The sequence below is a fragment of the Budorcas taxicolor genome, chromosome 10 (genome assembly GCF_023091745.1).
Source record: "Budorcas taxicolor isolate Tak-1 chromosome 10, Takin1.1, whole genome shotgun sequence".
In the NCBI taxonomy this organism is placed as follows: Eukaryota; Metazoa; Chordata; class Mammalia; order Artiodactyla; family Bovidae; genus Budorcas; species Budorcas taxicolor.
Window position 1 is genome coordinate 83,455,754 of NC_068919.1, and position 14,416 is coordinate 83,470,169.

The 14,416-nt window shown below is 41.0% G+C and overlaps 1 protein-coding gene across 3 annotated transcripts in view; it reads left to right on the forward strand.

The window, feature by feature from the left end:
* The first annotated feature begins 2,026 nt into the window (after positions 1-2,026).
* The window catches only part of ZNF410 (zinc finger protein 410), a 43,009-nt gene continuing 30,619 nt past the window's right edge, over positions 2,027-14,416 (forward strand). The window contains exons 1-2 of one of the 3 annotated variants that reach the window (XM_052646504.1): positions 2,190-2,221; positions 11,190-11,277. The gene's annotated coding sequence lies outside the window, so the exon portion shown is untranslated. Of the gene's footprint in view, positions 2,222-11,189; positions 11,278-14,416 lie in introns of all 3 variants that reach the window. The other 2 variants (XM_052646505.1, XM_052646503.1) reach the window with 2 other exon arrangements.

Genomic DNA, 14,416 nt, shown 5'->3' on the forward strand with positions numbered 1-14,416 from the left:
AATGACAGAACTGACTGAGCAAAAGTAATAAATGGTTGTAAACATGAATGTTCAGCACCTATTAATGTATCTCTAGATAAGAGCATTTGTTTTATTCATTGTAATCAACCCTTTAATACAGTAAAATTGAGGATTTTTTTTTTTGAGTGTTGTGCTGCTTTATGGTCAGCAGTTTACAAACTGTAGTATACTTTTGTGTAGATTTGAACTGTGTTGTAATCAGTCATTCCAGTTGACCTCAGTGGCCTTCAGTTCTTTCTGTTGGATATACTTTTCTATTTCATCTCCAGAGAGAGCTTCATCTCTATTTCCAGTCTCTTGAGCTAGCTAGGCCCTTCCCTGGTGGCTCAGACAGTAAGGAATCTGCTTGCAATGCAAGAGACCCTGGGTTCGATCCCTGGGTCAGGAAGTTCCCCTGGAGAAGAGAATGGTAACCCACTCCAGTATTCTGCCTGGAGAATTCCATGGACAGAGGAGCCTGGCAGGCTATAGTCCATGGGATTGCAGAATCAGACACAACTGAGTGACAAACACTTTCACTTTCCAAGTAAATATACTGCTTGCTCCTTAGAAGAAAAGCTATGACAAACCTAGACAGCATATTAAAAAGCAGAGATCTTACTCTTTCGACAAAGGTCTGTATAGTCAAAGCTATGGTTTTTCTAGTAGTCATGTAAGGATGTGAGAGCTGGACAATTAAAAAAGACTGAGTGCTGAAGAATTGACGCTTTGGAACTGTGGTGCTGGGGAAGACTCTTGAGAGTCCCTTGGACAGCAAAGAGATCAAACCAATCAATCCTAAAGGAAATCAACTCTGAACATTCATTGGAAGGACTGATGCTGAAGCTGAAGCTCTAATACTGATGTGAAGAGCCAACTCATTGCAAAAGACTCTGATGCTGGGAAAGATTGAAGGCAGAAGGAGAAGAGGACAACAGATGATGAGATGGTTGGATGGCATCACTGACTCAATGGACATGAGTTTGAGTGGACTCCAGGAGATGAAGGACCAGGAAGCCTGGTGCGCGGCAGCCATGGGGTCACAGAATCTGACAGAACTGAGCAACTGAACAAGAACCCCATAGGCACCTGGGATAGAGAAACTCGGCTTGTCTAGGGAGGAATGAACCTTCCCTTGAAAGGTGTTGCTTCTTTTCAAATCACCATCCTTTGTGTAGGAAACTACTGGTTTCTTCAACTCTGTCTCTATTCTTGAAAACGCCCTACTTAGAAAATGCCTTTTATTCCCAGGTGGCTCAGTGGTAAAGAAACTGGCTGCTAATGCAAGAGATGCAGGTTTGATCCCTGGGTGGGGAAGATCCCCTGGCAAAGGAACTGGCAACCCAATCCAGTATTCTTGCCTGGAGAAGCCTGGTGGGGCTACAGTCCATGGGGTCGCAAAAGAGTTGGACATGGCTGAGCATGCTGGAACACCACTATCTTAGCTGAGTCTCTCCTTCATCCTTTGGGACCCAGCAAGTATTCAAAAATTACTAATCTCAAAAACTCAAGTCAGACACATAAAGCTCTAAATTGTGGCATCCAGCCTGAAACTCAAGGGTTCTAGCCCCCTGTGGACATCCGAGAGCTCTTTACATCCGAATGTACTGACAGAACGAAGACTAAGGAATCCACATTCCAAAAAAAAGTTATTCACCTGAGTCTCAATTTTTTACCCCGCCCGGTATGCAATGCAGAACTATTCTGGAAGTTCCCTTCTCTGGCACTTAAGCTTCAAAGTCCTCTTCACTGATCACAGAGAACTGTGATAAATGTTTAAGTAGTGATCTTTTCTTTCTCGCTTGCCTCCACTGCAACCTGTACTGATCTCAGCTGACAGGAAAAACTACCCCGTCCGTTGCAGCAGGGAAGCAATGACGTCACGACTAGAATTGACTGACCCCGTTTTTTCGGGCTTCGCAGACCACGGAGCTACAAAGGCCGAGAGGGAATGAGTGGGAGGCGGGAGAGCGCAGATCCTACCCTACCAGAGCCAAGCCCTGCGCCACCAGCATGGCCCGCGCAGGCCTGAGGCCACCGGGCGGGAACCCTCTTCGGCGATACAGTCGCGCGGCTGGGAGGCAAGCGAGTGGGTGTGTGCGTGGGGGCGGCCAAACTTCCTGTCCCGCGCTCGAACTGCTTCCGGCAGGAGCCGGAAGACGCTCTGTGTGGACAGAATTCGGGACCGACTGACGGACGGACTGCTGCCCGGGGCTGGAAGGTGAGTTCTGGGGTGGTCCCGACCATACCCGCTCGGCTGGGTGGTCTCCGAGAGGGAGGAAGTCAGCGCCGGCTTCTCGGGGGCGCGGGCCGAGTTTTGTCCCCGGAGAGGACCGGGAAACCGCCCCCGGGGCACCCCACCCGGATCTGGAGCGGCGGGTCTGAAGCCCTACGGCTTCGGCTTTTCTCCTTGAGGGCTTCTGGGGCCGGTGTTTCGGCTCCTTTAGTTGGTCTGGGGGCCAGGGACATGGGGACAAGACCGACCTGAGAAAGCTAGAGTCAGCGAGTGCCCGGGGCGGGGGCTCCCAGACAGCACCCGCAAGTGAGGCCCGCCCGCCAGCCTTGGGGCCCTTCACTAGGCCGTTGTCGTCGGGGAACAATGATGCCAGGGCGACTCTGCCCTGGATATTTCAGCCCCAGATCTACTCTCTTCTTCCATATGTCCACTTTCTGGGACTAGAAGAAGAAAGACTGCCGACTCGGAGGGGCTGGGCCGCCGGTTTCTCCTTCGCGTGTCATTTGAAGGCGAGGGTGTGGGGCTGTGAGTGCTTACCGCCTGTATTCGTTTCGCAGGTTGTATTTATCCTCTGAAGTCTCTTCGGAGAAAAGAATTCAATTAGTTTATTAAAGTTTATCCCCCTTGCTCATGGGACTCTGAAAAGCACTTAGGATTCATTTGAAAGTTAAATATTATTAACTTGGAAGTTAAGAATTTGTACTTCCTCCTCATTTTGACCCAAGGGTCGACGCAGCATATTTGTAAAGAGGATGAAAGAAATATTTTAAAATAAAACCAGGGGCATTTTGTTATTGTTAGGGAGTGAAAAATTCCACCGTCTTCGTATGAGATAGTGAGGTCAACTAAGCTCAAAAGATTTAGGTTCTAGTCTTTAAAATTTTGCGTCTAAGTAGAGGTCTCGTTTTCTGCAAATTACTTAATCTTTAGCTTTGACACCCCCACCCACACCCCCTGTAAATGAAGAAGGTTACCTATTCATTCAGCAAATATTTCCTAAATGCTTAGTTTGTGCAAGCACCGTGCTGAGTTAGTGGGAGGATGAATAAATTCAGTGAACCTTAACTAGTGAGAAAAACATGCTGGAAGACAACTAACTCCCAAAGCAGGGTGAGATAATTGTTAAAGAGAGGCTGAACTGTGTTGTGAGAACACCAGGGAAGGATAGATTTGTTTTGACTGGAGGGAAAACATGAGTCTTCATGGAGGATGGCATATGAGTTAGATTTTGAAGACAGGAAAGGATTTCAAAGATCACAGCTGGATTGCAGCGTTTATTACTGGAGGGTCTTATTACTGAAGAACTATCCCAAGGGAAAGATCTTGAACACTGAAATAGGTTGGAGTGTTCATTTAGTAGCCAGTTCAGTGTGTACTGGAGAAAAGGATTCATTGAGGAGTATAGTGGATGCTTTAACTGAAAGTGTATTTGAGGACATACTGTTGAATATTTAAAATGCCATGCTTAGGGATTTGACTGTTAATTCTGAGGCACTGAACATTGGGCAAGGGAAGTGACATAAACTCTGTGTTTTGGAAAGATAACTCGAGTGGCTGCATAAAAGATGGATTGGAAAGGGGAATTTTAAGGGCAAGGTGGCCAGTTAGAAGCTTGTTTTCATGTTGGAGTTGAAAGATAATGAAAAACCTAAACAGTGCATTTTGGTAGGAATAAATTTGGAGGAATCAGAACCACTGGGATTATTTAGATTTGGAGGATGAGAGAGATTGTTCAAAACCTAGAGTTTGTAGCTGAATAGGAGGAAAATTGGGCGATAACTGAAATGGATAATACGGGAAGAAGAACAGGTTTGGTGGGGAAGATGACAGTCTGGATTTTGGACATTGTTAAAATTGAGATAAACATCCAGTTGGGGATACCTAGCAAGCAGTTAGAAATAGTTTGGAGTTCAGAGAGAGGTTAGTAATAGAGACAAAAATTTGGTTATCATTTGTGGTGTCATTCATTTAATATGCAAATGTTTATTTAGTGCCTACTAGCTGCTTACAGAGAAGCTTGCATAAAAGCCCTGAAAGCTCATAGAAAAGACAGTCGCAGAGCTTCATAGTATCAGAAATGACTCTTGGAGACCTAAATTCCTTATGAATTACATACAGTACTCTGCCAGGCGCCAGGTGATGGGTTCTGGGTGCTAGGAGATAAAGTAGTGAACAAGACAGACTAGTTCTTGTCCTTGTTTATGGAGCTTACAATTTGTAAACAAGCTTGCCCTTTTTTATGACAGCTAGACAAAAAGTGAATACTATATAAAAACAAAAGAATTAGAAATTGTGATGGGTGCTGTAATGGAGACAGTAGGGATGGATAGAAAGTAAAACTGGGGTTATGGGGAACCTTCCTGGGATAAAGTGATCAGGCATACATAACCTTGTTATGTGAGTTGATGGCTGAACAGAGCCCTGAAGAATGAAAAAACAGCTAACCAATAGAAGAGAAAGCATTCCTGGGTAGAGGAAATGACATGTGCAAATCGCTAGCGTAGGAAAGAGCTAAATGTGTTCAAGGAACTAAGGGAGAGCCATTTGGTGGAGCTTGGTAAGTAATAGAGAACAACTCTGGAATGTCTTTGGAGAGGCAGGAATGGATCACGTAGGTCCTTATAGGCCTGGATAAGGATTTTGGATTTTTTCCAGATATATTGGGAAGCCACATGAAGAAAATGTGAAAATTCATAGTTTAAGATGATATTGAATGATGCGAAGAGAACAGAATGAAGGGAGGCAAAGAATAGAAGCAGGGAGACCAGTTAGGAGGCAGTAACGGTACTTTAAGGCAAGAGTTGGCCTGGAGTCGAGTAGAGGCAGTAGAAGTAGGTGGGTTAGAGATGGACTCAAGTCCAGACTTGTAGCTGGACTGCATACTGGGAGCAAAGGAAAGAAGTTATAAAAGTAACTTCTAAATGGGGTGAATGATGGCCTTCCCTTGAGTGGCGAGGGTTGTGGTCAGAGGGGCTGGCAGAGGACGATGGGAAACAGGGTTGGAGAGAATTCATTTTGAATATGTTAAATTTGAGATATTAAAACATCAGGTAGAGATGTCAAATAAGCAATTATATGTACAAGTTTGTAGCTCAGAGGAGATATCTAGGCTATAGGTTAAAATTTTGGAGACCATGTCATTTAAAGCCATGTGTTCACACTAGGAAGAGAATATAATGTAGTAAGAGAAGAGGGCCTGCAAACTCCTGAGGAACATTAGTATTTAGAAGGTGAGTGGAGGAAGAATATAGGAGTTATCAGAGAAGACTGGAGGAGTGGCCAATGAGGTAGGATTAAAATGAGAATCTTAGAGGCAAAAGAGAGTAAGTAAAGTGTTTGTGGAAGGAGGCAATGCTTCTAAGGGAAAATATCAGTTCTGACTCTGATTGCAAGTGACCAGTTTACTTGAGGAGAAGAGGAATTTATAACAAGGATGTGGGCAGCTCACAGGATCAAAGGAAATGCTGAAGGCCCTGGCTTTGAAAAGGACAGAAATCTGAGCATCCCCAGGGGAAGACTGATGATTGCAGTACTGGAATGAACAGGTTGCTATAGCAGTTTTCACCTTTTAGTTAGTTACTTCTTTTAGAGTTCATGTTCTAAGTTAAAGTATCTGATGAACAAATCAGTTGACTGCCCAACAGTTGATTAAGATCGGAAAGAACACCTTATTCTACAGTCCCACCAAGAATGTATACAGTGAGGGAGGGGTAGATCCCCAAACAAAATGTGGATCTTGTCACCTAAACAGGGGGAATGAATGTGGAACAATCAAAAATAATAGTTGTCCTTTGCAAAGTTTAAGTAAGATGAAAACAGTAAAGCATCCATTAAATTTGGCAGCATGAAGATCATTGGCTTTAAATTTGTCTCTGAAGGATTGCAGAGAAATGGGGAGGTGACTGGAATAAAAATCAGGGCCATAGGAATGGGACACCCCAGAACATCCCAGGAAGAGAAGAAGGAACGCCCAGGATGAACGTTACAGTTTCTGAAATTCATTCTGGCTTCACCGTTCTGTGTTCTTGATGTCTTTGATCAGTCCTCATTACCACTTTATCATTAACATTTAATTAACTCTCATGCTATATCTTATACTAGATATGATATTAAAAAGTTACTTGATTTTTCTGTTTCTTTACCATTTTATACCAAAACTTCAACTGCTCTTTTATAAACTTTATAAACTTTGGTCTTTGTAATTCATTAGCATTAGTAGAATTTTTTGTTTTTTAAGTATTACTGAGTATTGTTCCCTTCTGTATCTGTGGTCAGCCACAGGTAGAAGTGGAGGGAGCTAAGAAGCAGATTGGCACATGGGGAGAGAGATTACTCCTCTCCGTTGAACTTTTGTGCTTTATTTTAACCTTTGTGAGGAGTGACCAGTTGAGGGAGCACAGTGTTTTGCAGTTTCTTCTGTTTTTTCTCATCCTCTCTCCCTCTTACCCTGCTTTACCAAACCGAGTTAAGGTCAAGGCATTTTCTGCCTCCCTCAGGAGGATAAGAACAACACTGGTATTCTGGGCTTTGTATTCTAGAGTGGAATCACATTGCTTTTTGGAGGCCGGCACAATGATGTTCTGTTTCTTTCATGATGCAGAGTATTAAAAGCTCCTGGTCATCTTTCCGTTTGGAATACATGCCCTTCTGTATGGCAGTCAGGACTGAGGCAGGAGACCTGTATCAGCTCTGTTCCCTAATTGCTTGATTAGTTTACTTTGGTCTGGTTTTCCCTCCCAGTATTTCTCCATGTAGCCTGCATTGGTTTTAGGCCATATCTACTCTGGGAAATGGTGTTACCACTAATTCCTGTCTAGCATATGAGAGTTCTTCACTGAGGTGTGGGACCAAAAACAGGTTAATTATAAAGACATTTTGTCTTTCTTTGCTGATTGGTGCCTAGTGTGTAATATTTTCCTTTGCAGATGTTTAGGGAAGTTTGAAACCACTAGACCATTCAGGTATGACCTAAATCAAATCCCTTATGATTATACAGTAGAAGTGAGAAATAGATTTAAGGGCCTAGATCTGATAGAGTACTTGATAAACTATGGATGGAGATTCATGACATTGTACAGGAGACAGGGATCAAGAACATCCCCATGGAAAAGAAATGCAAAAAAGTAAAATGGCTGTCTGAGGAGACCTTACAAATAGCTGTGAAAAGAAGAGAAGCAAAAAGGAAAGGAGAAAAGTTTAAAAGATATTCCCATTTGAATGCAGAGTTCCAAAGAATAGCAAGGAGAGATAAGAAAGCCTTCCTCAGTGATCAGTGCAAAGAAATAGAGGAAAACAACAGAATGGGAAAGACTAGAGATCTCTTCAAGAAAATTAGAGATACCAAGGGAACATTTCATGCAAAGATGGGCTCGATAAAGGACAGAAATGGTATGGACCCAACAGAAGCAGAAGATATTAAGAAGAGGTGGCAAGAATACACAGAAGAACAGTACAGAAAAGATCTTCCAAGACCCAGATAATCATGATGGTGTGATCACTCACTAAGAGCCAGACATCCTGGAATGTGAAGTCAAGTGGGCCTTAGGAAGCATCACTATGAACAAAGCTAGTGGAGGTGATGGAATTCCAGTTGAGCTATTTCAAATCATGAAAGATGGTGCTGTGAAAGTGCTGCCCTCAATATGCCAGCAAATTTGGAAAACTCAGCAATGGCCACAGGACTGGAAAAGGTCAGTTTTCATTCCAATCCCAAAGAAAGGCAATGCCAAAGAATGCTCAAACTACCACACAATTGCACTCATCTCACCCGCTAGTGAAGTAATGCTCAAAATTCTCCAAGCCAGGCTTCAGCAATACGTGAACTGTGAACTTCCAGATGTTCAAGCTAGTTTTAGAAAAACCAAAGGAACCAGAGATCAAATTGCCAACATCCGCTGGATCATGGAAAAAGCAAGAGAGTTCCAGAAAAACATCTATTTCTGCTTTATTGACTATGCCAAAGCCTTTGTGTGGATCACAAGAAACTGTGGAAAATTCTGAAAGAGATGGGAATACCAGACCACCTGACCTGCCTCTTGAGAAATCTGTATGCAGGTCAGGAAGCAACAGTTAGAATTGGACATGGAACAGCAGACTGGTTCCAAATAGGAAAAGGAGTACGTCAAGGCTGTATATTGTCACCCTGCTTATTTAACTTATATGCAGAGTACATCATGAGAAACGCTGGGCTAGAAGAAACACAAGCTGGAATCAAGATTGTCAGGAGAAACATCAATCACCTCAGATATGCAGATGACACCATCCTTATGGCAGAAAGTGAAGAGGAACTAAAAAGCCTGTTGATGAAAGTTAAAGAGGAGAGTGAAAAGTTGGCTTAAAGCTCAACATTCAGAAAGCGAAGATCGTGGCATCCAGTCCCATCACTTCATGAGAAATAGATGGGGAAACAGTGTAAACAGTGTCAGACTTTATTTTTTTGGACTCCAAAATCACTGCAGATGGTGATTGCAGCCATGAAATTTAAAGATGCTTACTCCTTGGAAGGAAAGTTATGACCAACCTAGATAGCATATTCAAAAGCAGAGACATTACTTTGCCAACAAAGGTCCATCTAGTCAAGGCTATGGTTTTTCCGGTGGTCATGTATGGATGTGAGAGTTGGACTGTGAAGAAAGCTGAGCGCCGAAGAATTGATGGTTTTGAACTGTGGTGTTGGAGAAGACTCTTGAGAGTCCCTTGGACTGCAAGGAGATCCAGCCAGTCCATTCTGAAGGAGATCAGCCCTGGGATTTCTTTGGAAAGAATGATACTAAAGCTGAAACTCTAGTACTTTGGCCACCTCACGCGAAGAGTTGACTCATTGGAAAAAACTGTGATGCTGGGAGGTATTGAGGGCAGGAGGAAAAGGGGACGGCAGAGGATGAGATGGCTGGATGGCATCACCGACTTGATGGACATGAGTTTGAGTGGACTCCGGGAGTTGGTGATGAACAGGCAGGCCTGGCGTGCTGCGATTCATGGGGTCTCAAAGAGTTGGACACGACTGAGCAACTGAACTGAACTGAAAGGATTTGATAGATTTGCTTGTTTCTTAAGCATTTATGTAAAACTTTGCTTCTGAAGAATTTTATCATTATTTCTGTTAACTGATATGTAAGTAAGCTTAGGGTATATCTGTTTCATTTGGGTATTTCAGAGGAGTTTCCTAGGGCCAAGAAGATGAGTAGCTTGCCCAGGTCTCAACCAGAGAAACAGAGGCAGAATTTATGTTCCTGCTTTAGACACCTTGGATTTTTAATTAAAAACACCTCAACTTTTTTTTTATTAAACTTAGCTTCTTAGTATTAATGCATAATTTGCTGGATGATGTTAAGTGTACTGTAGAAAAAGAATACAGTTTATCAAACTTTTCAGTTCCTAGGATTTATTTGGCTAAAAGCAGAGGGAAAGTTGTTCTCCATATGGTCCTGATCATAGAGATTGCTGTTGTCCTTAATCTACTTTGCTGTTGTTAGAAGTTCTCTCACTACTTGTTCCCAGAACATTTCAGAGCTTCTTAGGTTTTTTGCTTTGGTTTGTGCAAAAGTTTGTGTTGCCTGCATTCTTTTTAACTCTTAGGCTTACTATAGGATAATATATTCAATAATAACAGTGGCAGAATCAATGAATGGGCTTCTAAAAATACAATATGTGCCAGACCAAGATTATTTTCTTTAAGCAGTATGCTTTGATGGCCATAGGGAACCATAGAGGCAGTAAAATTTAGTTGTTACCCAAGATAGAGGGCAAAAGGGTCTGAAAAGTACTATTAGACCAATCCTTGGGTTTCTGAGATCAGTTTGTTTTGTTATAAACTCTTTATCCAGAGCCAAGATTCTTTATGTATGATTTTTGGAAAATATGATTTGATGTGCCTGGCCTTTGTTGCTGACAATTAAGTACCATTATCTCTTTTATTATTTATGATACTAAATTAGTAATTTTTCTGTTCAAAAGGAAATAAGAATACAGATTTTACCAGTCCACCAGGTAAAGGTAGAAAATGAGAATGAACAAATGATTGTCCACATTAAAGGATGTTGCTGCTGCTGCTGAGTCGCTTCAGTCGTGTCCGACTCTGTGCAACCCCATAGATAGCAGTCCACCAGGCTCCTCCATCCCTGGGATTCTCCAGGCAAGAACACTGGAGTGGGTTGCCATTTCCTTCTCCAAGGATGCTGAGTGATCCTTTAATCACAGGATACTACTTGGTGTTGCATCTCTAATCTCGTATCTTAATTAACAGCATAAGAAATCCTGAGAAGAAATTTCCTCTGAGACCCATAATTATCTTGAGAATAGCTTCTCTTTGAGTAGAGCTATGCCTTTCACTCTGCATGCATGCTAACTCACTTCTGTTGTGTCTTACTGTTTGTGATCCTATGGAATGTAGCCCACCAGACTCCTCTGTCCATGGGATTCCCCAGGCAAGAATACTGGAGTGAGTTGCCTTTCACTCTAGTGTCAAGTAAATTGCATTTGAAGGAAAAACATTGGACACTCCCCCCACCTCACACTTGTAAATTATTTTTATTGTAATTACTCTAAATGTATTCAAACAAAAAGCTAAGTAATCCTTATCCCTCCTATATTGAACCTGATGGCCCTTAACTATAAAATCAAAACAAATTTACAGATAATTCAGTAATAGCAATGGTAAGGTCAGTGGAATTTTAAAAATACATATGCTGAAGCAAGATCGTTTTCTTAAGCAATCTCATGTATCTTGATGGCCATGTATTAAGTAGGTAGGAACCAGATATTTAGTACAATTTAGGTTGTCAGTGTTATGTCCATTGTTATAACGGATTTATATTTTTATTTGTAAGTTGTTGTTTAGTCTCTAAGCCATGTCCAACTTTTGCGATCCCGTGGACTGTAGCCCACCAGGCTCCTCTGTCCATGGGATTTCCCAAGCAAGAATACTGGAATGGGTTGCCATTTCTTCCTCCAGGGGATCCTCCCGACCCAGGGATTGAAACTGCATCTCCTGCATTGGCAGGTGGATTCTTTACTCTGAGCCACCAGGGAAGCCCTTATGAGTAAGTATATAGATGTTAACCACAGTAAAACCTAAGAAAATCCAAATTAAATTAAAATTCATATTATGTAGTAGAGATGTTGTTTTACTGAAATGAAATAATATTGAGCATAATACTTGATGCTGGGAAAGAGTGAAGACAGGAGGAGAAGGGGACGACAGAGGATGAGATGGTTGGATGGCATCACCGACTCGATGGACATGAGTTTGAGTAAGCTCCGGGAGTTGGTGATGGACAGGGAGTCCTGGTGTGCTGCAGTCTGTGGGGTTGCAAAGAGTCAGACACAACTGAGTGACTAAACTGAACTAAATATTGAACTGAATAGTGGAAAGATTTAGCTTTGGATTCACTAATATACATAATCTATGACTATATTTTAGCTTTAATAATAGCAGTGTAGAGAATATCATACAAGGTAGTGTTTATAATGTGAAGGCATTGTGAAGCAGTTTATGATAATCAGATCTCATATTCATCTAAAACTGACCAGAAGTCCTTGAACGCCAATTTCAGTGAGGTATTATTTGGTTACTTATTAGAGTTTGAGTTGCCTTATTCAGAAGAAAATAACACAGAATGGAAGGAAAATTTATGCAGATCTTTTAGCTGGTAAGAGACTTGTATCTGGAATATGTAAAAAATTCTTACAACTCAATAATAAAAAGACAACTAAATTTAAAAATGGGCCAATGATCTGAATAAGCATTTCTCCAAAAATGATGTACAAATGGCATATAAGTACATGAAAAGATGCTCAACGTTATTAGCCATCAGGTTATGCAGCTCAAAACTGCAATGAATTACCACTTCATACCTACTAGGATGGGCTGTCTTTAAAAAGATGTAATTTTAAAAAGTGAGGATAGGGAGAAATTGGATACCTCTTGCACTACTGGTGGGATTGTAAAGTGGTGCGGCCACTTTGGAAGATAGCCTGGTAATTCTTCAAGAGGGTAAACACAGTTACTGTATCATCTTATCAGTTCTATTCTTAAACGTATACCCAAAAGAATAAAAACACGTTCACACAAAATTTTTCCATATGAATCTTCTTAGCAACATTATTGATGATAGCCAAATTGGAAAACAACCCAAATGACCATCAACTGAAAAATGGATGAATAAAACGTATAATATATCCATCCAATAGAATAATGTAAAAAGAAATTAAGTACTGATACATTCTGTAACACGGGTTAACATTGGAAACATTATGCTAAGTGAAAGCAACCAAGCACAAAAGATTACATGTATGATTCCATTTATATGAAATATTCAGAATAGGTAAATCCATAGAGACAAAAAATAGATCAGTGGTTGCCTAGGCTTGGTCAGGGGAAGTTTGGGGAGGAATTGGGGAGGGATTACTAATGGGTTTCCTTTGAGGGGTGATGAAATTGTTGTAAAATTGATCATGGTTACGGTCATATAACTGAATATACTAAAAAAGTTAGTTGTACTCTTGGAGTGAATTGTATGATATGTGAATTACCTCTCAGTGAAGCTGTTATGTCAAAAAACATTTGAATTGTGCTTGAAATCTCTTAAATGGGTAATTTGAATTGGGACTAGAAATAGCTCAATGTACATAGCAGGATGCTGTGTTAAAGATGAGATCCATCCAGTACACTTGATAAGGTACTAAGTGCTCCAGTACAGATTCTTTTGAGGTCATCTGCCTGTTGTATTGCAACCTACTTGTCTTTCTTTTATTTATACAGCAAACATACAAACCACAAACTGGGCAACAAATTGTATGGTAGAACTCAGTTGTTGTTCAGTCGCTCAATTGTGTCCAACTCTTTGCAACCCCATGGACTACAGCACGCCAGGCTTCCCTGTCCATTGCCAGCTCCCGGAATTTACTCAAACTCATGTCCATTGAGTCAGTGATGCCATTCAACCATCTCATTCTGTCGCCCCTTCTGCTTCTGCCCTCAATCTTCTCCAACATCAGGCTCTTTTCCAGTGAGTTGGCTTTTTGCATCAGGTGGCCAAAGTATTGGAGCTTCAGCTTCAGCATCAGTCCTTCCAGTGAATATTCAGAGTTGATTTCCTTTAGGATTGACTGGTTTGATCTTGCTGTTCAAGGGACTCTCAAGAGTCTTCTCTAGCACCACAGTTCAAAAGCATCAATGCTTCTGCACTCAGCCTTTTTTATTGTCCAGCTCTCACATTCATACATGACTACTGGAAAAACACAGAACTCAGTTATAATATGGATACTAATTTGTTCCAGAAAACGCATAGGTGTTAATTCTTTTAAAATAATCATTGAAATGAAAACACTAAAATGAAATGTCACAGATAACCATGAACCCTTGAGAAATGGTGATCTAGAGATGGCTCTTAAACTATAAGAGATGTGGCAGCTCCCTTCTCTAAATTATTATAACAGATTTGTAAAATTGTCTAAAATCTAGTATATCTGATTTTTTCCCCTTGTTTGGTATACATATTCATATGCTTAATTTTTAAAAATTTTTTATTAGTAAGGATATCAGAAATGGAGCCAGTACCATCAGTTTCTAAGAAAACTAACAAATATAAAGGACAGTAAATAGTTGTCTAGTTTCTTAGAGATTTTACAATCCTAAAATCTTAAAGTTGGAGGAACTCTAAGGATAACCTAAGCAAACATTTGATAATTTTTTGGCTTCTTGAAATGAGCTGAGATTGGGGAAAAGGAATTCTTAAATCCTGAAGATTCAAGACCAGACCTAGAGGGATTTAATTACTACTTTTGCTAACTTACTCTGGGTGGGAATGCTGGCTCTGCAGCTTAATAATTTGGACAAATAATTGTACTAAACCTTGGTTCCTTCTTCTGTGAAAAGAGGGATTGGTAAACTACATTGAGCAGTTATAGTGTTCAAGTGCGAAAAACATGTAAAGGGAAAAGTCAGATTTACGACACCTAATTTTATGTGATAAATGTAAAGCAAACCTTTTCATTTACATTTTATAAGTTTTTTTTATGATGAAAATGAGGATTTCTGGAAGCCAGCAATGGGAAGAGGACTGATCCAACAGGGCAATAAACATTTATTTACGTACTTCTAAATGCCTTTTTTTGTAGAGTAAGTCTTTCTTGTTCTGACTTTCCATTCTACCTTGGTATGTATTGAAAACTCCCATC